General features: G+C 35.5%; 1 protein-coding gene and 1 pseudogene across 9 annotated transcripts in view; one reads left to right on the plus strand and one right to left on the minus strand.

The window, feature by feature from the left end:
• The window catches only part of ROBO1 (roundabout guidance receptor 1), a 1118917-nt gene that overhangs the window by 211924 nt on the left and 881738 nt on the right, over positions 1–25255 (minus strand). The gene's annotated exons all lie outside the window — the stretch shown is intronic.
• LOC118553980 (ATP synthase F(0) complex subunit f, mitochondrial pseudogene) lies at positions 20066–20406 on the plus strand (annotated as a pseudogene).

Raw genomic sequence — 25255 nt, forward strand, 5'->3', positions numbered from 1 at the left:
TTCAGAGAATGGTAAACAGTTAACTTTTAACACAGCAAGAGATGGGAGGGATGGGGTGACTAGTGACGAGGCCATAGGTCTAGCAGAGGCAAGATAACAGACAGCTTCCTATCATATGTTAAGGATCTTGGACTTTATCCTGTAGGTAACTAGAAACCAAATGTTTAAACAATTAAAGATGTGATCAGATTTCCATCCTAGATAGACAGATGAACATTCTATGCAGGGTTGATTTCAAAGGGATATCGATGAAAGTGGTGTTATCATAGTCCAGATGAGAGATCATAAGGGCTTAATGTAGGGCAGTGAAAAATAAGGATGAAGAAAAGGGTGAAACTGTTTAAAAAATTAATTCAGATATTAAACAGATTTTAATATTTAATTAGATGTGGGGCATAAGATAAAGAGTGCAGTGAGGGAAAAGCAAAGAATTACTCCCAGTTTTTTTAATTTGACCAGGTAAATGATCGTGCTAACAACTGATAAAGAGAATACTGGAGGGAAAAAAAATATGTTTTTTAATTATATAGATGAGTTCAGTTTGGGAGATCTTTGTAGGATTGTTTTTTGGGATGAATGAAGTAAAACATACAGACTTAGTACGGGGTTGGGTATACGGTAAATGTCCCATAAATGCTACCTACGATTTAGGTAAATAAAGGTAGGTGCAAAAATTCTGAAATCACTTTCAAATGTTTGAGGAAGAGAGAAATTGGGAGCCCAGAATCATATCTGACATTATAATCCTAAATAAGCTGAACCAGGAAGAATGTGTAGAGTAAAAAAACACATAAACAAAGTAAAATAACAACAAAACAACAGGGTAAGTTCTAACCTTTAGCAACCACCGGTTCTGGGGTAAGCAGAAAGAAGGAACAGTAAGCGTATATGAGAGGATAAATTTCACAGGACCTAAGGAAATAATATTATGAAAGTGCAAAATAGAGTAGAGAAGTCCAGAAAGATGACTGGAACATGGCTGCTTATGTACTATGCATAGAAGGACATTAGTGATCTCATTAAGAAGTTGCAATGGAGTGATGGTGACTGAAACCACATTACAACAGTTGTCACTGAGAATGGAAGGTTAGTAACTAGAAATAATTAGGGTACACCAAACATTCAAAAAAGTGAATCCTCCTAGTGAAAGAGGAGAGAGAGGGCAGGGAGGGAAAGGGAGAGAGAGAAAATGGATTATAGGATCTAGGGATGTATTTTGTCGTTGAGGTAGTGGTTTTGGATGGGGAAAGCTTAGGTATATTTACAGAAGGAAGTTAGCAGAAAATGAGAGTTTGAGGGGACAGAAGGAAGGAATAACTGGATGGACTGAGGGAGAGGAAGCAGAAGATTAAACAGTTTGAGAAGGCAAATGAATGTAGAAAACAAAACAACAATAAAGCAAGGTTTTTCGTATTTTATTATTTGAAATTTATCTCCAGTACCTCCACAATCATATCATAACCTCCAATTTGTATTAATTTCATCATCAAGGAGCTTAAGCTATTTAATGATCAAAATTATTATTAACATGGAAAGAAGATAATTTCCTTGAAAAATACAACCCAACTATTAAAAGGCACAAATTATTAAATGTATTTACGTTCTTCTTTATCTGGCCTTGAATGACTATCCATGAACTGTCAAACTGAGCTGATCTAAGGGATTGGCCTGGTTTTCCACTGAGGTAGCTAAATTCACTGAAGTCACTGTTGGACTTGATTTTTAAAAACATGCCCTGAAAATATTTTAAAGAGCTGTATAAGAATATTATAATTGCTTGATAATGAATTGTTAGTACAGAATGCATTTTCTTCTCCTATATTAATTATGGAAATAAGTATTTTCCCCAAACTGTGTTTTTGTATATAATAACACAGCATTAAAAAGGTTAGAGTAAAGCTTTTGTCCCCAACTAAAGCTTTAGATTTTATTTTTTTAAGTAATCTCTACACCCGATGTGGGGCTCAAACTCACAACCCTGAGATCAAGAGTCACATGCTCTACCGACTGAACCAGCCAGCCCCCGCCCCCCCCAACTAATGCTTTAAAAACAATACATTCAACTTGTTTTACTAGCAGGATTCATTGGTTGTGAAACTATTGTAGCAGAGTGAAGCCAAAAGATGAATCAAAGCCTATTCTATATTAAATAGATGTTTTTGTCATCCACCTTTTTCATTACTTATAGAACAGAAGCCTCCACTACAATCATCCCAAGTCCCACATTTCAAGGGACTGAAATAGTGTTTTCTCCATGAGTAACGTCATCAAAAATTATGTATTTAATAATATTCTCCAATGTTGTCTTATTTTGCTTTTCTAGATGAAATAAAGGGCAATCAATAAATTACCCCAAGAAAACACTAAGATGAGCACTTGGTAGTAAAGACACAGAAAAGCACTCAGAGATGAGATTTATAACTTGGCAGACAAAACACCTGAACATGACATTTTTAAGAGACAGTGATTCAGTACTGTGGGTTTATAAGCAACATTATGAGTGCTTCCAAATGGAAAAAAAAAAAAAAAAAAAACAAAACTAAGAAACTGCTATGACACAGTAGCCTATATTCTTCACATTACAATACTGTCTGCTAAATTTCCTACAACGAGCGCTTGAGACTGCATTATAAAACAGTAATTTCTAGGTAAAAATCCTCCCGGGAAATGATACACTCCTCGTTTTATGCAGACAATATGTCTAAGAAATTGTATCAACTTAACAAATTATAAATTCCCGCATTTAATCAACTGGGAAATGCACATTTCATTGTATTTCTCACTGCTATATTAATCTTCTACATCTCAATGTAGTAAGACAGCCAAATTAAACATTTTTAAAGCCATAGTCATATATTCAGGTTTTAAACTAAAATTATTCCTGTCTTAGAAAAGCAAGAGTCTAATTAATTACAATCTTAGGGATGACATTTTTCCATACTGTGTCTTAATACCTTTTTTAAGCACTTGAAATTTTTAAATTACTTCACCTGTTTTTGTAGTGGAAGTAAATCATTCCAATTGGGTTAGGCCAAAGTTATTGGAGAGAAATTAGTGTCGTGAAAATCTGGTAGGATCAAAAGATAAAACACATATTGAATGAACAGTGATGCCTAAACCAACTGATCCCATTTACTCTGTTAAATATCAGTGAGATATATTTTATGACTGATTTGTGTAAACCATCACCTTTCTATTTCCCTGTCTCACTTGTAAAAAGAGTTTGGTTCTCTTTCAGGGCTTTCTCCAAATTTTACTATAAAATTTACCGTTTAAGAATTCCTTTAAAAAGTATGGAAAACACTCATATTTAAATAGTGTCAACTGAAAATTCTAACACAGACTATGACTGATTATGATAAATAATCCTAACAACTTACTGCTAAGGCTAAGCCAAGGAAACACAGTAAAATAACTGTTTACTGATTGAAATTGTAAATTAAATGGTACTGGAGGGAGAACTGGCCTGCATGATAAAGGAAAGCATCATACTTGTCCAAAATTTTTTCCTTTCTACCATAAATTTGAGTTGTAAACAAAGTCTCTTTTTGATGTAAGAATTATTATTATTTTTTTAAGTTTTATTTATTTATTTGAGAGAGTGAGTGAGTGAGAGAGAGCACAAGCAGAGGGAGGAACAGAGGAAGAGGGAGAAGCGGACTCCCCGCTGAGCAGAGAGCCCTACTCGGGGCTCAATCCCAGGAATCCCGGGGATCATGACCAGAGTCAAAGACAGACGCTTGCTTAACCGACTGAGCCACCCAGGCACCCTGAGACAGAGCATTTTAAAGTAACAATTTTAAATTACAGTACTCAAATCTACTAATTTGTAATATTGTTTTTTATACCAAAAGAAAAGGGAAGGGCATAAGCATCTGGTGTAATCCACAGAGCAACAACACCAAGAGAAGTCGCTATGGCATCTCTACAACTTTCTGTTAATTTATTAAAGAATATAACTTAAACATATTATTGTTATAATGGGAAAAGATGAAAAATAAAAACAATATATAGTAAATATTGTAAAGGAATTATAATTCACAAATGAACTGATACAGATGTTAAGTGACATAGAACAATTACTTAAAACAAATGTGGGCTTATCTAAGTTCTTCACAATTAAAAAACATTAAGTCATAATGATGTACTATATATTGCTTATAATATTCGCTATATCCAATGCCAAACCCTGAAGTTCAGTAAGGAAAAGTTATTGGTAGTTTTATTGAATTAACGGAAAAATATGAGTAAAAATTTCCCCAAAATAATGGGGAATCTGCCTAAAAAGTCCCTTCTATGACACTGCCAAACAAAAGGGATTTTTGTTGAATATGTATTCTGGTTAATATAACATTGCTAAAAGAAGTTAAAACAAAATCACTTAATATGATTTAAAATGAAAGAAAAAAAAAACCCAAAAAATGATTTAAAATGGCTATTTCCTATTACAGCAATAAGAAATATCATCCTTAACAGTGAGGAAGTATTAAATTCAGAAAGAAAAAAGATGTTATCACAATTATTTTATGTTCTTCTGAATGTGCTTTCCAATGCAATTTGATAGGAAAGAATATAGCAAGTATAGACATTGGGGAAAGAATGGCAAAACTACTAGTTTTTGATGATATGAGCACTTACGTGGCAACCTAAAGAATCAGCTGACAATCTATAAAAATATATAAGAAAGTGTTCAAACCAGATAATGAAAATGTCTTCTTTCCTATACATCACCAGCAAGAATACAAAGACAATAATTCAATATACCCACAAAAATATAAAATATACAAAAATAAAATGAACAAAAGATGTGCAGGACCACTACGAAGCAACACATGCACATGCACGCACGCACGCACACACACACACTCATGCATGTCAATAAAGAGCAACAGCAAATACCAGGGAAATAAATGAAAAAATAAGTACCATGCTATGCATAATGAGATAACTCCTGATTATGAATAAGGTAAATCTTTTTAACCTATTAACCACATGTTACCTAATTAAATTCCCAATTTTGCAAATATATCTTAACATTTTCAGCATTTGATTTTTATCTTTAAAAACTATACTAAAATTCTGGGACACATGGGTGGCGCAGTCAGTTGGGCGTCTGACTCTTGGTTTTGGCTCAGGTTGTGATCTCAGGATTGTGGGATCAAGCCCATGGCAGGCGCCATGCTCTCAGCACTAGTCTGCTTGGGACTCTCTCTTGCTCTCCCCTGCCCCTCCTCCACCCCCACACGTGCAATCTCGAGTGCTCTTTCTCTCTCTCTCTCAAATGAATGAATAAATCCTAAAAAAAATAAATAAAAACTATATTAAAATTCTAAGTGACTTCAAGATTCTTAATAGTGCCAAACACATTTTTATATATAAGGACATCTACTGTGATCATAAATTCAGCTAATATGCTAACATCTTTAGTTCTAATTTTTAAAAGTTTAATTCAGATTGATAAGAAAGTACAAGTTAACCTTTTTATGCCCCCTTTTCATTGATTCCATAAATGGCCATTATGAAAGAAACTACAAAAACAAAGGGTTCATCATAATTAAAGGTCATGTTGACAGTGATCACAAGCTATGTGTACTTAAGGATCAATACACGACCAACAGTCTTGTCTAGCTCTCTCTCTGGGTTGTTATGTGATTTGACTACTTGCAAAGCCAATCACTGTTTTTAATTCTCCCACTGAGACATCAGTCATTGCTCAAAGAGAAATAGCCAAAGGATTCTCAACCTGATTTCTCATCCCACATTCCCCAACATAGACATTTCTAGTACTCCCTTAGCCAAATCTAAATACTAAAGGTGGCTTACTATGGGCTAGTGCCATACTCTTCAACTGTTTCAAACCATGACCTTGCATGACAAACAAACAAACAAAAAACATTTCTCCAGAGATCCTGAGACATTTTCTTTGTGAGCTTACCTTTTTTCTAAAATCTGTTCTTAGCTAAGAATCACACCCCAGGCCTATCGATCTATCTCAGATGTGGAATTCTTCAGAAGATATTAAAGAGTTAAAAGCTAAGATTCATTGCATTTCGTTCTTACAGTTGTCCAACATTCAAAACAAAAATCTGATTGCTAGCATTTTTGAGCTCTTCATCTTTTCTGTGTGTACGTGTATAAAATCAGTGGCCTTCTAGTCCAGGAATTCGTGTAAGTTTGCACTGGATTTTTTTTTTTTTCCAGTAACACTTGTCAGTAACGTTAATGGACTATCGCAGTAAACATTTATCAGGGTAGAAAAAGATAAACAATATTTATTAGATAAACAATTACTTTCTGAAACTAATTCTTTAAAAAATTTATGAATGTCCCTTCATTAGGCTCAAGCTCATGTACATCCTAGCAACAGCATGGTTTTATCACCTTTAATCATACCCACTTCAAACAAATCTTTCTAGACTGAAAATCTTGGACTTGTCACAATGTAAGCGTATGAAAACTGTCTCTTCTCTTGAACCACTTCAGTTTGCTCTCCTTTGAACTGTGCCCATCACTTAGATCACACCCATCAACGACAAAAGGACAAAATGCCACCTGCGCTGCCTTTCAGGCCATCTGGAGCAGAATGGCTCTGAGTGAGTCACCCCCATGAATCATCTGTTTACATTTATTAAGATAACACAGAACAAATGATAACAAAAAGTGTATTAGCTAAATGATGAATATGCTACCAGAAGCCACACAAGATATCAATGAAATGTCAAGAGGCAATATGGGACTATGTCTTACCTGTCAAAAGTAATTTCCAAAATAAATGGACCTTAGGCAGCATGGCCGATGCTTTCATTTTGGCTGTCTTAATGATCAAAGCAAATCATTGCATGATTGATTCAGCTGTTTCAATCACAATGAGGGCCAAAATGAATGGATTAGATGTTCAGCTGTCTTGATCATCCAAAGGAAATAGATACAGTCTCAGAGTTAAAAAAAAAAAAAAAAAGTTACTGTGATCTGGTGATATCTGAAAATGACTAAAATTGTACCTTCATATGGAACAGATAGTGTATAGATTATAACCAGTCTACCAGTCATATTCACCCTCTATCAAATGATCTGAATCTGGATTTCATAATTGGAACATAATGATATTAAAAAAATGATCACTAACGTTTACTGAAGCCTTAATGTATGCCATAAATTAGTTTAAGTGCTTCATAAGTCTTAATTCATTCATCCTCACAAAAATCCTCTGAGATGAGTACTGTTGTTATCCACATTTTAAAGATGAGGAAACCAACACATGAGGCCACATTTGCACGAGGTCATTTAGGTAATAATTGCACAAAATTGCATATCTGGTAATTGAGTCACTCTACTGTCAAACCTTAATCCCTCCATATTAATATGATTAAAATACTCAGTTGAAATGAATATTAAATGACAAGTTAATGTAGAAAGCCAATTTATATCTATACTGATGTAAATAGAAGAATGAGAAATAAAAAAAAAGAAGTTTAAAAAACCCATAAGACTTTTAATTCTAGTAATTATGAAAAGTGAATAAAATATATACTGCAGTTCATTATAATGCAAAGAAGGCAATGTTATGTACTAATACAATAATAGAGACTAATAACACACAGTCAACTCAGATTATGTAAAATAATGAGGAGTAAGGGTCCTGGATAAGCTTAAATCACAGGAAAAACTGAACTATAACTTTCGATCATCAGAGCATAATACACAAACCATAGATAAAGCATAAGAGAAACCAGGCATTCCCTTAACTCCCCAGCAGGACTTGAAATTAGACAGCTTCTTACTGCTGTACTCTTGGGGCTTAAAGGAGGTTCAGTCAAGTGTTGGGGCTGGGTCCCATGGGAAACAGAAAGGAACCCCTCCCTTCCTCAACCAGAACAAGTTAAAGACGGTCTCTGCAGTGTGCTGGCCATAATTAACCCGGTGCAAAGCAGTTCGACACTCAGCACTGCTGACAATTGCCTCAGCCCAATTACCTAATTTTGACCATAAATGGAGTGAAAGTAATGATGGGAGAACTAATTTATACCCTAGAAGTAGGGAAAGCCTTTCTAACAATGTCACAAAAGCCCGAGTCATAAAAGAAGAAAAAATCAATAAAGTCAATTACTTAAACCCCAATTTACTGTCCTGCAAAACCACCATAAACAAAATGAAAAGACAAATGGTAAACTGTGAAGGTACTTACAATTCCTATGACACACTACAAACAATAGCCTATTTCCCTAATATATAAAGAACCTAGACAAATCAATAAGAAAAAGACTAACAAGAGAAACATGAAAAGTATATGACCAAATTGCTCTCTCACATACACACATAAATGGCTTTTAAACACATGAAGTAACACTCCACATCACCCATAACAAGGGGATTGCAAATACTGATATATCAGATAGACAAAAATTCAACAAAACAAAAAATGATTTTATGTTATTAGTGAAGGTTTTGGAGAAACAGAAACTATCTTGGCTTAGTGGGTGACAATTTCTATAACTGGTGGTAAAAAAAAAACTTGGCAATATCTAACAAGATTATAGATGCATATACTTTTGACATAGTGATTTAACTCTAGGAATTGATCCTACTGATAATTTTTCACACTCGCAAAATGACATTTCTACAGGATTATGCATTGTAGCACTGTTTGCCACAGTAAAGAGATTAGAAACCATACAAATGTATATTAAGATGGAACTGGATAAAGTAGACCCTATTCAGACACCTACAGGACATCTATAAGAAAAAAATTAGCAAGTTCCTTATGTACTGATATCAATCAACATGTTACTATTTGTGTGATAAGCATGTTTTTACTTTCATATTTTTAAAATTATCTCTGGAAGGATCCCCTAAAACCTAATAATTTGGAGGTTTCCTGTGGAGAAGAACTTGGAAGCAGGGAGACTTTTACTATAGATCATTTGTAAAGTTTTTGTATGTTGAACTATTTGAATCTCTCTTTTTTTTTTGAACTATGTGAAATCTTAACTATTTAATAACTTACATAGAAAAATAATAATCTGATTTTCAGAACCAAACATCAGTGCTTCATTCATTCACTGAGTAGGAGAGATTCACCTTCCATGAAGCCAAATTTCAGTTCATAGTTCCATTTCCAGCAGTGCTTTATATCTTAGCAAAAGCTTGTTAAGGAGGAGTGCAACTTTTTTTTTTTAATATACTTTACACAACATTCTTGTTTTATATGATTGAACTCTCCAGGAGCTCTCTGATGTTCCCTTAATCAGTTATACTTGCACAGAAAACACCAGGGACAAACAGGTACTAGGTAAACATGTCTCAGAGAAAGAATCTTCCAATAATAATATACTTCTTGAGAAGTTTTAATAAAAGCTATGTCATGAGCTGGAAATAAATTATATGATATGAAATGCAAAGCTAACTTTCATTCTTTTTTATAGATAGATTTCTAACAAAAAGTAATTCCAGAAACTACAGTTTAGAAAGAATCTTTTTGCAAGGAATAAAATATATATGTAGCAGAGGAAATATCAGGTGGGAAGCCAGTATAATAAATCACACTCTCAATAAATTGAATGAAAAGATACAAAATGAATTGAATGAAAGTTTAAACCCTGAGTCCACATTTATTTCATTAAGATTCCATCTACTGAACCTATCTTTAGCTCATCTGTAAATCAGAGTATATACAGTTTACCTACATGTGCCTATGACAAATAGCATTAAGAGGACTGTATGAGCTCCAATGACATCACTTTATGTAAATACCAGTGTTTTAGAGAAAAAGTAATTTGTAATTATTCCATTTAGTGTGTTATACTGTTTAAATTGCTATTCGTGTTCCCTTTACATTGCTTAGAAGGACTCACATTTTAAAATCCACTTTGTCCCCCAGTCAGCTCTGCTGAAGGAAATGCATATTTGACATGTTTTACAAAGAAAGTCAAAGTGAATTTAGCAAGGATCAAACTAAACTCAAGCTTCCTCTTTCTCAGTCCTTTCTTCCAAAAAGAACTTGTTTGTGTTTTTGGATTCAATAAGGATTTTTCTGACCTTTAGCTGTCTGCAATTATTTTTTTTTTTCACCTCCTTTTCTGGATTATCCAACTGTTTAATATATTCACACTGAGTCTCTTGGCCTTTCAAAGTTAAAAGGATCTATTAGAAAAGAAGTTTGTGATACACCATAATTTTACAGGAACAAATAAAAGGTCAAAGGATCCAAGTCCAGAGATGACAAGATAGTTCACTGATAAATCAATATTAGGCTCTATGTTGACCGTGACAGAAGGTTTATGAGCAAAGGGCAAATCATTTAGAGGGTTCAGGGAAACCTTGTGCTCGGGCAGGATCTCTCCCTCTGCACTTCTGTCTCCCCTGAAAATCCTCCCTTCTTACACCAGAGTTCTCAGTATAAATATAATAAAATACAAGTTTAAAGTCAGTTTCTAACATCTAAAATATTTTAAATGCAAGTTTTTCCATCTATTTTCAATTAAATCGAGAGAGCGTAAATTCAGTAAGTAATATGGAAGTTAGGATGGCCTCATGGTTTAATAATTAATGAATTGCAACTTCCACTTGGGTACAGGTAATGCCATGAAATTCCTCCAAACCAGTCTCTGGAAAATGGAGGGTATAGAGTTAAGTGCACCACCAAATAAGCATGTGTAGTGTCTTAATGTGTCAAAGCTATTTTAAATGATATGTCTACAGCTAAAGCAATTTTGTTTAAAAAAAAATACCACTTTCTTAATTATGTTATACTTGAAGAGGTCGAAGGACAAAAATGGTCAAAATTTGACACTGTTAAAATCTAAGAGTCTACCTAAGGATTTATTTCAAAATAGTATTTTAGTATATATGTGATGTGTACTTGCACTGTCCAATAAGGCACCCACTAAATTTGGGACTATTACAAATTAAGATGTTCCAGAAGTGTAAAATTCACGGATTTTGAACACTTAGTATGAAAAAACGATGTAGATCTCAATAATTTTTATATTGATTACACCTTAAAATGCTACGACTTTGGATACTGTAAGTCAAATATATTATTAAGATTAGTTTGGGGCTCCTGGGTGGCTCAGTCAGCTAAGCGTCTGCCTTCGGCTCAGATCATGATCCCAGAGTCCGGGAATCGAGCCCCGCATCGGGCTCCCTGCTCAGTGGGGGGTCTGCTTCTCCTTCTGCCTCCGCCCCTTCCCCTGCTTATGTTCCATCTCTCTCTCTCTCTCTCTCTCTCTCTCAAATAAATAAAATCTTTAAGAAAAAATTTGTTTTACTTTTTTTCTTTTTTCCTTTTAACAGGGGTTCTATAAAATAAAAAAATTATATATGCGGTTCACATTCATACCTTAACATTACATTTCCATTGTCCTTGATGTGCACGTGCTTTAGCATGTGTGATGTGTATGAGCACCTGTATGCATGTGCCCATACATATAGATACATTTTTATATTTTATATATATTTATACAGATAATTTATATTTATATTTCCTAAAAAAAAGAATTATAGATAAATTAGATATCAATCTTATAGGTTTATATATAGAGAGAGATACATATATATTTCCTAAAAAGAAAAACTTATTTGGAAAGTATTGACTAAATGATAGAAAATAACTTTTGTGAAACATGTAGATTTTTTGTAAAGGCCACTCCAAATACTACACAAAGAAATGCTGGCTTTGAATGGCACAAGTTCAAGAATAGGTCAGCAGAAGCGAAGCATAATGCCCATAATGTCTGGGGAGCCTCCAGAGGGGAAAGTGATAGCATGTCTACATGTTTTAATCCCCCAGTAGCACAGGCAGTCGGCTCTGGAGGAAAGCAATAAGCTGCCTTTCCAGATAAGGTAATACAAGTGATTATGAAGAAAAGCTTTAAAATCCGTGCAGTAAATCACTAAAAAAAAAAACAATGTGTTCAGAATTCTTGAGGCAAGTGAATTATTTTTCCTGGATTGTGGTAGCGAGCTCTTCTTTGCTGGTTTGTAAAGGTGGCCCTTGGAGACTCTGAAATCTTGGAATTTAGCTTATTTTTATAGAACATCAACTAGATGCTTAAATAAGCCCCAAAGACTTTTTTTTTCTCTGCCAATGTCCTAGAATGAGGGTTCTTCCTGCCGCTAAACACTAGGGAGATGGTAAGAAAGATATAAATGTAAAATCTAATTTGTAATCTCTTTTGTAATTACAAACAAACTGCACCAAGGAGTCCTTCTTTACTTAAGTCACCACAAAGTCAGAATAAGTGAGGTTGGAGTGAAAATTTCCTCTGTGAAGGCAAGACAAATATAAAAGCCACAAGCTTTTCTTCTTCTTTAGACGTGGAGGTAAATGTTAAATTTCACTAAAATGACCTTTACTCTTATAACTCATCAATCACATTTTATTGCATTGATGTTTTGATATAACAAACTGCTATTAAAATGTATGCAAATCTGATCCTCCTCACTCCCAAGTAAACCAAAGTCCAATCCGAAATGTTTTCCTGTGAATATCAAACATCTCTCCTTATTAAAGTAATCGATACCATTTTCATTTATGTTGACTGTATCTTTTCACATGGTATTTTAGATAGGAAAAAGAGTCTTTAAGACTACAGAAAATGTTACTTTATAAACAGAATTTCAGAAAACATAACCTTGGATTCAGAGATTCCACAACTATGAGATCAATTTAAGGATTCCAATTGACTTTGGTGTTTCTTCTCTTGTTTTTAATTGGTCTATCTAGACAAGCCCACACTATGTTCACAGTGTAGTTAAATACCAAGTGTTGACTCCTGACATTATGCTGTTATTACCTTAAAATGGAAACATTCATTTAAAGTATATAAGTGGTGTACTTTTAAAGAACCTTTCTGTGGTTTTTCCAAAAGCATTCCAAAGAGGTTACTTACGTTGCTTTGAAACTGGTTTGAGTTATGGGAAGGCCGTAGCCTTCGACCAGCAGCTGAGACAGCAAAGGAGATGAAAGTTTTGAGCTCTGAGATCCAAGGGGAAACACAGCTGCTGCAGCTGGTCTGCTAAGATCTCAACACTTAGTACAATGATCGAGAAGGCGATAATGCCGTGTCTCGGCTTGAAAAGTGCATTAATAATAACAATCCTTAAACAAAACAGGGAAATCGATTAATCAAATCTAGCCTCCAGGCTGAAAAACAAAATGATTAAAAAAAAAAAAAAAAGGCAAGTGAAGGGGAAATCCTCTTAGATTTTTAGAGATAACTGCTTTTGAGACATCATCTTGGCTCAAAGACATCATATAGAGAATGGAATATAACTTCTTAAGAAACCAAGTTTAGGGGCGCCTGGCGGGCTCAGTCAGTAGACTCTTGATCTCAGGGTTGTAAATTCGGCCCCCACACTGGGTGTAGAGATTACTTAAAAATAAATCTTTAAAAAAAAAAAAAAAAAAGGAAGCCAAGTTTACCTGGGACAGATACTTCTAAAGAGTTTCAAATTAATTTAATAGAAAATGGCAGTTTGACAAATGTGTATCTTCCACATTAGGTGCTAGAAATGTCTTGGGCCACAGTTTGTTTCCTTTTAATAGTTACACTGCAGAACACATGTGTAAAGCTGGTAGATCTTAGAGATTAACTGTGCCAACATGTGAAGTACCCGAAGCTGTACCTTGAAACAGTTGTCTACGGAGGGAAAACACGCTTCCATGAATCTGTCAGGGAAGCTACAGCAAAATATCTGGATATGGTGTTTTTTTTCAAAATAATTATAAATATCAGAAAAATGTAAGACTCCTCTGCTCATATTAATAACACATTTCCTTGCAAGGGCTTCAAAGTTCTATTATCTTATTAAAGTTCCATTATCTTATTAACTTTAACTACCACTCAGGCAGGTAAGAGAGTAGCATTATTATATCTATTATTACACCTATTTTAAAGATAAGGGCCCTGGCTTGGTAAAGGCATGTAACGTCTCCAAGGCCACACACTAAGTTAAAGAGGAAATAAAACTAGGCCAGCTCATCTTGGTCTAGAAATTCTTCGCTGTTCATTTACGGTAAATTCTGCTTTCAGGTAAAAAGAAAAGTTAAGATAATTAAATGCATTATATTTTATATATATAATTGTTTTGTTTGTATAACAACAGTGCATTTGGAAAAAGGTTAACCTGACAAATGATTATAAAAATTATCAGACACCTAAGCAGCCTTTTTTTTTTTTTTTAAAGATTTTATTTATTTATTTGACAGAGAGAGACACAGCAGAGAGGGAACACAAGCAGGGGGAGTGGGAGAGGGAGAAGCAGGCTTCCCGCGGAGCAGGGAGCCCGATGTGGGGCTCGATCCCAGGACCCTGGGATCATGACCTGAGCCGAAGGCAGACGCTTAACGACTGAGCCACCCAGGCGCCCCAGCAGCCTTCTGATATCTTTTCCCCCCCACTTATTCTTGTCAAAAGGCTACATAAAACTAACCTGTGCGTTCTGTTTAGAGACTTTTTTTTTTTAAAGTGATCTCTACACCCAATGTGGGGCTTGAATTCATGACCCAGAAATCAAGAATCACATGCGATACCAACAGAGCCAGCCTGGTGCCCCAGCCTGTGTATTCTGAATGGTAAGAACCTTATTATTTTTCTGCATGCAAGAAACAGTCCATGATTTTATGTTTTCTCTACAACCAAAGAAATGTGTTAGTTCAAATTGGCCTATTAGCTGTTCTAAAGAAAAAGGACAGATCTGTAGATATTACTTCTTTATCCCACCACTAAAAGCATAAATTTTTTAAGAGTTATATAACAACTTCAGTAGGAAATATTTCCATTCAAGCACTCATTCATTCAACTGAATTTGTTCTGAGTCCTGAGGATGAAGCAGTGAACAAAGAAGATGGAGTCTTTGCCCTCAGTGATAAGTGCTAAGTAGAAAAACTAAAGCAGGGTAAAGGGGATGAGAGTATGGAGAGGGGTGTAGGTTGCCCTATTACATATGAAATCAGAGCAGTCTGTTTTTCTTGACCACTGTGTAGCATAGATTTAAAGGAAATGCAGAAGCAAACCAAGTGGGCATGTAGTAGATAGAACTGTCCCAGCTGAAGGTATCTTTGAGCCTGGAGAGAAATGAGCCTCAGTGAAGAATGCAAGGTCAGAGAGATTTGGGATGGGGGTAGGGGTGGGGGCATGATAAATATAATGTCAGATTCATAGTCCATGTGGAGATCTTGGCTTTGAAACAAAGTGAGACCGAAAACATCCAAGAGTTGAGAGCAGAGCACAAAGTGAATTACATTTTATTTCTGTTTTTTTTTTAAGATTTTATTTATTTATTTGAGAGAGAGAGAGAACACCCACACAAGTCGGGGGAGGGGCAGAGAGAGAGGGAGAGGGACAAGTAGACTCCCCACTGAGTGCGGGGCCGGACATGGGGCTCGATCCCAGGTCCCAGGACCCTGAGATCATGACCTGAGCCAAAGGCAGATGCTTAACTGACTGAGCTACCTGGGTGCCCCATGAATTACATTTTAAAAGGAACATTCTAGCTGCCTTGAGAAGAGAGAGAGAGATGAGGATATTGAGCAGGGTGGAAGCAGGAGCCCACTTACGTGGTGACTATAGTAATCCAGGTAAAGACAATGGTGGCTCAGTCTGCCACAGTGGTGGTGACACAAGGACAGGAAGAGAGCCTGGATACATGTTGAAGGTGCAGATGACAAGACTTGTTGATGGACTGGATGAGGGGTATGAAAGGAAGAGGAGGAGGCAAGCACGACTTTATGGCCTTTAGGTTGAGCAGCCAGAAAATGGAATTTCTCTGTGCTGAGCTGGGAAGGCTAGGAGTAGATCAGTCTTTAGATATTTGTTTTAGATACAGTGAGGTTGGGGTGTCTTTTAGATCTTCTAGTGGAGATGTTGAGTTGGCAGTTCAGTAGAGTTTAGTGGAGCAATGCTTTAAAATTATAGAGGTTTAAGGGATCTTAACCAACAACTTTCACTTACTTTGTAGAAAAGCGCAGGGAATGTTCTCAGAAACACACGTTCACTAGAAGCTTTGGTAGGAACCAGGGTCTCCCGAATCCCAGTTTATCTCTTACTTCAATATATCATGTTATAACTAAATGTGAAAAAATGGTCAGTTTTTTGAAGGATCTTTAAGGAAAGGACTCCACGTTCAAATCTTTGAGTAAGTGAAAGTGATTTTACTTGTCTCCTTTTTGAAAATGCTCAAAGAGAAATTTAGTCTCTTTTGAGTGGTTCAGTTATTATGAGAATATCAATAAATAAATAAAGTTGAAAGTAAATATCTGAGGCCTGTTTTTGTTTGATTTTTAAAATAATTTGTATCTCTCATATCATATTCCTTTTCTAGCCTTCCAAGAGCAAGTACAGAAGATATAAAAGGATTGGAAGGAGGGTTCAAAGCATCCTTCTGAGTAATACCTCATCTTTACTGTTTAATTCCTAGTTTCCACATGTCTTTCAGACAGATGAGGCTGGGAGAGGCCCTTCATGTTGTTTTCAATCAACCTCTCTCTCATATATCATACATATACATACACATACAGACAAATACACATATTTTAATTTCCCTTTTTGTAGTGGCATTGGACATTGAGTTTGGCTGCAAAATTATGTTTTCAAATATGGGTTAATAAGCTTTATCTCAGAGTATGATGCTAACATTTTTGAATAGAAAAAAGGTAGCCAAAAAAGGTACCTATATCACTCTACATTGTAAATATTAATGTGCTATGGTGAGCGCTGTGAATTGTGTAAGACTGTTGAATCACAGACCTGTACCTCTGAAACAAATAATACATTATATTAAATAAATAAATAAATAAATAAATAAATAAATAAATAAATATTACTAGTACATTTTAACATTAAATTTGAAACCAAATAACACGTTTCATGAGAAAGGATTAAAGTAATCACACGTCAAGGCCATACCTGCAAGAAAATAATAAAATAGGAGCTCATCCTTTTTCATCCCCTTCTGTTATGTAAGTCATAGGTAGAATATTAAGGCACATATGTGATGATACAGAATAAAACAAAATCTTTCACGAATTTTAGGGAACAAAAAAGTCTGTCAGGAAGTCCTATATGGAGAAGGGCTACAAGAACAAGAACAGTGCAGGTGGTGACAAGGGCCAGCAATGATGCAGCAGAGCAAAATGCTTCAGGCAGAAGTGCTGGTGTGTGGACTGGGACACCCAATCGTTGCAGCAAACTACGCCTTCAATTTCTCAGTGCAGTTTTTTATTTATTGTCCTGCTTGCTGGTCTACCATAGATGGTTAGATAAAGAATACAATTACAAAAGATTCTAGAAGAGAAACATAGGATGATTCTGTCTTTGGAAAGTCCATTTCTGGTCTGGGAAACACCTCACTGAGGGATAACAATCTTTATTACCTTTTACTCTTTCATATACATCTTTTAAATAATTTTTTAAACATCATGTTTAAAAAATACACATCCATGGGGCACCTGGGTGGCACAGTTGGTTAGGCATCTGACTCTTGATTTTGGCTCAGGTCATGATCTCAGAGTCCTGGGATTGAGCCCAGCATGGGCGCTGTGCTCAGCAAGGAGTCGGCTTGAGGATTCTTTCCCTCTTCTTCTGCACCCAACCCCCTCCCCTCGGCTCATGCGCTTGCATGCTCTCTCACTCTCTCTCAAATAAATAAATAAATCTTTAAAAAAAACCTATATGTCCATTAGCTTACTTATGAGTATTGTCAAGAAAATCTATTTGTTGTCTGTTCTAAAATTAAGAGAATAAGAATGTTTGGCATTTGGATAAGTCAGGATCATCACTAGGTCTCACTTTCCTCATTATAAGGCAGCTGTGGAGATTAAATATTATATACCTGCTGCACAAAGAACACTCAATAATTGTTGGGTTTTTGTTACTATATGTTTCTCTATAAATTATAGATAATAATTCTCACAGATAAAGTATAAGAATTTATTTGGAAAGGGTACCTGAAAGCACTTGAAAATATATAAATCAGTTTTATAAAGTGTGTATCAGTATTAGAAACTATGGTTGACTGATCCTCAACAATGAGACATGGAAAATACAAAAAGTAAGTTAATAGAATTATTTGAAAATAAAACAACAAAAAGCAGAGATAACTCTTTTGAAAATGTAAAGCAGCCTTTGCTATTGAGATTTTGTTTTTCAGATTAATCCTCTTCATTTAACCCAAAATAATTTATAGGCTGTCAACCAACACATTGATTTCTTATTTAAAAATATTAAATTTAGTATTTTTAGTATAACATAACATAAATATATAAACATTATAAGCAAACATTTATGGGATGTTTATGTTAGTTATCAATAATGTTATGAATAGTAATCTCTCTCTATATTATACATTTAAGCAATACATTAAGGCAATGTGTGTAGCTTCCCAGAAATTTAAACCATGTTTTAATTTAGAATCAGTTCCTAGGAAATGAAGCATAACATCTAGCATGCATTCATTTTTCATGGTTTCTATCAATCTCTAAAGCTATTTAAGAATTTCATTTAATATTGTAGGGTATTTATAATTAAGCAAAGCAATTTAATACATGTTAAATAGAAGTACAAAGATGATTTGTGGGAAAGAGTACTTAAATACTCTGAAATATATCTGACTCCAATTAAGCAAGAATCTTTATCATTATAACAGATTTCTCTTTTCTCTATGGTAATGCCAATTCTACTTTCTATAGTATGTTACAACAACCCTTATTAAATAATACTACCAATGACAAAACACTTTAACTGGAGACTAGCAATTCAGACAAGATTAAGAAGTTAGCAACAAAGGGCACTGGCTGCCTCAGTGGGTAGAGCATGCGACTCTTGCTCTTGGGGTGGTAAGTTCAAGCCCCACGTTGGGCGTAGAGCTTACTTAAAATAATAATGATAATATAAAAAGAAAAATGAATATTTTTAAAAAGTTACCAATAAAAATTAGGAAAAAATGTGGTCAGGATTATGATTTCATTCCGCCTTATCATAACTTTTCATAAAAATACTTAATGCTCACCCATTGTTCAATTCTTTATCATGACTATTCAATGCCCTGATATTTTAGCAATGAGAAGGTAGATATCTATAAGTGAAACAAGGGAATTAGGTAGGGTTCAAATCATAAAGGACTTTGAGTACCAGGTTAAGAAATTTGACTTCACCATGAAGACAATGACCTTTTGAGAGATTTGTAGAACATATATAATGAGATAGGGTTTGCATATCAAATACATTTTTCAATGGCAAAGTAGAAAGCAGTTTTGAGGGGTTGGAGGCCATAGGCAAAGAAACAGTTAAGAAATGCCAAGTGGTAGTGATGGATTATGAGATATGTGGTCAACAGATTCTATTCATGGTGGCCACTGAATGGGAATATGATGGTTAATAGATAGGAAAGAAGATGGTGACATTAAAAATGGCTTGGGTCAATTAAATTCATTGAAAAGAAAAAAATTAAAAGGACCAGATTTTAAGAGATAATAAACTCAGTTTCAGATACTTTTTGAGGTGATTGCAGGAGGCGCAAGTGAAGAACACAGTAAGCATTTGGTACTTTTGAGTTTGCAGTTGTAGAACAGAGTTCTCAGAGTCATCACTTGAGCAACTGGAAAAGCAGGGGAAGGGATGAAGCAGGACAGGAGGGAAAGAATGGAGGGGAGGTGACAGCGGAGAGGAGAGGAGTTAAGCAAAAGTTGCACACAAAAGGAGATGAAAAAAGTAGGGAACATCACACATAACACTATACTTATATAATATATATTATATATATATATATACATAGTATACATAATATATATACTATACACAGTATATGTAATAATATGTATTATATATAGTACATATATATATAGTGTATGTATACTGCACATGTACATATAGGATGCATTTTATATTATATATAAATATAGTATATATAAGGTCACTCTAATGGTTAATTTTATATGTCAACTTGGCAAAGCGATGTTACCCAGTTGTTTGGTCAAACAGCAGGCTAGATGTTCCTGTAAAATTAATTTTTAGATGTGATTAACATCTAAATCAGGCCCAGCAGAGCAGACACCCAGGATTCCAACATGGCGTCATCTGACCCAGTGAAGGAGAAGCAGCTCATGGATGTGAAACTAGGAGAGCTGCCAAGCTGGACAAGATGAGGGATTTCACCCTTAGAGGCATTGCTGGAGCATTTCAAAGAGGTTACTACCGGTACTACAACAAGTATGTCAATGTGAAGAAAGGGGACGTCGCTGGGATTTCTATGGTGCTGGCAGCTTATGTGCTTTTCAACTACTGTCGTTGTTACAAGGAACTCAAGCACGAGTGGCTACACAAGTACAACTGAAGAGGGCCCAGTGTGGAGGCACATTCGGCATTCCTGACCATGACCTTTGCCTGGCACCCTTGAATCCTTTCATATCCTAATCAGAATTAACATCCAATAAAAGATGACTGGTACTGGGGGGGGGGGGCATCTAAATCAGTACACTTTAAGTAAATCAGAATACCCTCCATAATGTGAGAAGTCTTCATCCAAATAGTTGGAAGTCCTTAGGAGAAAAGGCTGAGATCCCTTGCCATCTTTCCTCCCTCCATACACACCAGAAGGAATTCTACCTCCAGACTCAAGACAGCAACATCAACTCTTCTCTGAATCTCCAGCCCATGAGCATGCCTTGCAGAATTTGTTCTTTATTTGCCAGTCACCCCCCATCTCCTATTTTTTTCTATAATCTTTCCTCCAAGTTGACTTAGTATTATTTCCGTTTCTCTGGAGAAGTCAAAGGAATATATTTGTATTAAAAAATACATACACTGGGCCGCCTGGGTAGGCTCAGTCTGTTAAGCGTCAGGTCATGATCCTGGGATCCTGGGATCGAGCCCCACATCAGGCTCCCTGCTCAGCAGAGAGCCTGCTTCTCCCTCTGTCTCTGCTGCTCCCCCTGCTTGTGTTCTCTCTCTCTCTGTCAGATAAATAAATAAAATCTTTAAAAATATATATATATATGCCAAAATATGAAAAGTAGCTTTCTCTGCATGTCAGGATTACGGATGAATTCTACTTTCTTCTTTATTCACTTCTGTATTCTATGATTTTTCTTGGAAAAGCATATATTAGTTTTACTTTTATAGTCAGAAGTGAGCCATAAATTCTTTTAACTAAAAGTAAGAATTAGAAATTCACATTACAACTCCCAAATCAATCTTGTATGGCAACTATTAAAAACTTTCCAAAATTGTATACATGTTGGAAATTGTATACAATTTTAATATAGAGATTTGTCTAATAAAAATGCAATAAAGATTATAGGTTCCTTTCACATATTTCAACTAACTTTTATAGTTTGCCAAAATATTAAACATTTTAAAAGGTCCTGGCCAAGTGGATGGGATGTTTTCCAGAGTACCAAAATTTGCTCACATTCTAAAAGGATGGTCTAACATATCCAAAAAGAAGGTTATAACTAGAAAGTGTGGAAACTGATCGACAAAATAATAGATAAAAAGAGGGTCATAAACCAGAAGTTTGTTTGGGATTAACCATCCAACCACTGTCCACTGAGAAAAGTGCCAATGTACAAAAATGTGCTTTACCTGGTCCTGGGAGCACACAGAGTGCCTATTTTGAAGATGATATCATTAAGTTCACTAAGCCTGATGCCACTAAACATTTGAATCAAACCTTGATCACTTTGATTTCATGCTCACCCCGCGGTGGCCCAAAGGGAATATATGTCTTTGTAATATGGCCATGAAAAGAAAAGTTGGTGTTTTGGAGAACATGAAATATCTCAGTTAGCGTTCTGGTTTATGTTTGTTTTTTTTTTTTTTTAAGATTTTCATTTATTTATTTGACACAGAGAGAGAGAGAGAGAGAGCACAAGCAGGGGGAGTGGCAGGCAGAAGAAGAGGGAAAAACAGGCTTCCCACTGAGTGGGGAGCCCCATGTGGGGCTCAAGGCAGGGCTCAATCCCAGGGTCCTGGGATCGTGACCTGAGCCAAAGGCAAGCACTTAAGGACTGAGCCACCCAGGCGCCCCTCTGGTTTATGTTCTAATAAGTCTCCTTGAGCTTGATTAACATGAATCCCTCCGAGAAACAGATTTATTCTCTGAGTGCTAACAAACCAGGTTTGCAAACCTGCAAAGTCAGGTAGAATGCAGGCAAAGGGAGATTCAGCAAGGCAAATTTGCTAATGCCACCCTGTGAGAGCTACCTGGGTAGATAATTTGCCTTCAACAATTGTCACATCTCCACATTGCCAGGCAACGTGAGTTTTTTCATTAACATTTTACACCATAATTATTCAAATTATATGGTCCTTGAAACTTAAAGTGGTTCAGATAACCTCATTAAACTATGTTTTACATATTATTATGTGTCTTTAAAATTCTCTGCTCAGGCTTCATGCACTGTTTTTACTGCTACAACTAGCATTACTTTAAGCTTAACTTTTAAAACTAGGTCACACACAAGAGTACAAAAAGGAAGAAAACTCTACTGTAAATATCATTAAACAGAAAAAAATATTTTGATTTAAACAAACATCCTAGTAGAAACTAAAAAAGTACTGCAAAAGAAACCTGAAGTATCCCAAACTGCTCATTCACTCAACAGAAAATGGTGAAAACCTAGGAGAATCTTCCTCACCTCCCCCCTTTTAAACACTAAGGGAAATACAAGTGGGAAACTACACCCAAATCAAAAAGTACTTTCACATGTTGTTTTTATTATTCTAGGAAGAGAAAACATTTAAAAGTTAAAATAGAGTTAGTTCCATGGGAATATTCAGAAATGATACACTACCAGAACTTTCTATTTTTTTTTTTTTAAGCTTCATGGGTCACAAATTATATTCTAAAAGGAAGATCTATTTTCTAATTAATCTACATAATGATTCTAATTCCTTTACAGTTTTAAACATCAGAAATGGGTTTTGAACAGGAAATGTAAATTGCTGTTTCCAGAACTTACCGTTAATTTTTTAGAGGAACAAAACTTCAGCTAAACTTGAGAAGTATACTTAACCTACAGTAAATATCATACCGTAGCAAAAACCAGTAAAAAAAAAAATCCAGGGGAAAAGGCCAAGAACAAGCACATAAACAAAGTGAATAAACATGTCACCAGAAGAATATAGAAGCTATCTAAAGCTGAATAACTTCCCGATGCTTATTACAAGGATGTCATCTTGGGAGATAAAATATAGTACCATAAATTTAAAGGTCACTGAATTTTTCAAGGTAACCCAAACATTGTAAGAACATACAATTAATTCTCCCAACAGTTAGTGTAGAACCAATAATTGCAAGAACCCCAGCTATGTCTCAGAAAGTCTATATCTACTTACGTGCCCTGACCTTTAGGTACAGTCCAACTTAGTAAAAATAAACTAAATTATCCAATCTCCTTTGTTTATCCAATCTCCTTATGTTTAGAGCATAATGACCACCCCAAAAAATTCTTTTTAAAAATCATATTTCATACAATTAAATGAATAATCTGCATTTGACCAAAATGTATTTCACAATCTGGATTGTCACTGTAATCTATAAAAGATGATAGACATTTGGAAATTATCAGAATTATTTTCTCTAGTCCTAAAGAGCCACTCCTAAACTTCATCCTCTTAATCCTTTAAATATCCCATTCCAAATTATTCTATTGACTTCTTAGAACAATATTTACAGTGTTCATTAACTAAAGATGAATTACATTTAAAAGTGAGTTTAACAGTTTTATTCATATTTAAATCCATTTTAAAAATCTCCAGTAGAGCTCAGGTGTTAAATATTATTTATTATATTTATTCACACAATACTTAACCTTCTAAAAGATATTTTTTCAAGGCCCCAAATGGGCAGTATAATCATTAGGTAACAAATTTGTGGCAACAAATGAACATGACAAGTACTAAGAATGTGTACATAAAAAAAGATTGTAGTCTCACAGGCAAGCTACATTTTGTAACTATTGGACATGGGTGCAAATGACAGGAGGAAATGTGTTTTTCCAATTATAATAGGTTAATAGACAGATGTAAAAAACTTGAAATTTTGAAAATTTAAATTTTGTATGCTTTTGGCAATGAACCATAAGTGGTTCACTTAAGAGTTAAGCATCAGTCCAGTCCTGATTGTGAGCCGGATGTTTTGAATTGCACCCTCTTCTTTCAATAGCCCCAAAGAAGTCAGGTCTAAATATGCCTATTCTTCACGTCAGACTTGATGAGGTGAAGGCAGTGGTTCTCAAAGTGTTGTCTCTGGACCAGTAGCATCAGCATCATATGGGAATATTTTAAAAATGCAAACTCTCAGACTCAACTCCACACCTGCTGAATCAAAAACTCTGGAGGTATGGTCAGCAATCTGTATTTTGTCAAGACCTTCAGGTTATGGTGATCAGGCTAAAACTTAAACAACCATGGGCTGAAGTAATTTGCCTAAGGTCATACATCTAGGAATTGGTGAAGTCTGAGGGGAACCAGGTCAGCCTCCCTCTTTTAAGGAAGGCCCAAGCTTTAAGCCAGGACCTTGTATATGGCTTTCAGTTAAAGGTGATGCTTTTTGTTTCAGATCCATATTTCTTTCTAAACTGGGTTCCTTCTAATAAAGAGAATATGCTGAACATAATGGAAACTTTGATGATATGGAATCTTACAATGCCTCAAGGTCAGCATTCTGACAAATGTTCAACTGTCATGTAAAACACAGGAAACATTCCCAATATATTATCAAGATTTGAGATTAAAATACATAATGCCTCCAGCTCCCAGCTGTTGATCTGGCCAGACGAATTCTTCCTCCCACCTTCTCAGACTGCAAACAGGTTTTCTTCATGAACAGGGAGGGGGCAGCGTTTTCGGGAGGGCGCTCTGACAAAGAGATGGTTATTTAATGTTGGGAAGCAAGCAGAACAGGGGACATCCTTCCTCTTAGAGGACATACCAGAGGAAACCAGAAGCATACATACAGTCCCACACCTCTAAAACAGTTCTCTCATGTACCTCTTCATCCAGCTCTGATCCCTCCTTCACCAGGACCACAAGCAGACACTTGATGAACCAGGCTACACCCACGTTGTTATCACAAACAAGCCCCGACAAGGGGACCAATCAGTGCTGGCCAGAATCTCAGTACCGGCAGACTCTTAGGAAGTGGAAACGTGGAATCCGTGTGGGTATGGGTCCAAAGCACTTTGTTTAATGGAATACGTAGGTAAGGCCAAGTCTAGAAGTCAAGTTTTCCACAACTTAAATAATAATGATGA

This window comes from Halichoerus grypus, chromosome 1 (assembly GCF_964656455.1).
Source record: "Halichoerus grypus chromosome 1, mHalGry1.hap1.1, whole genome shotgun sequence".
In the NCBI taxonomy this organism is placed as follows: domain Eukaryota; kingdom Metazoa; phylum Chordata; class Mammalia; order Carnivora; family Phocidae; genus Halichoerus; species Halichoerus grypus.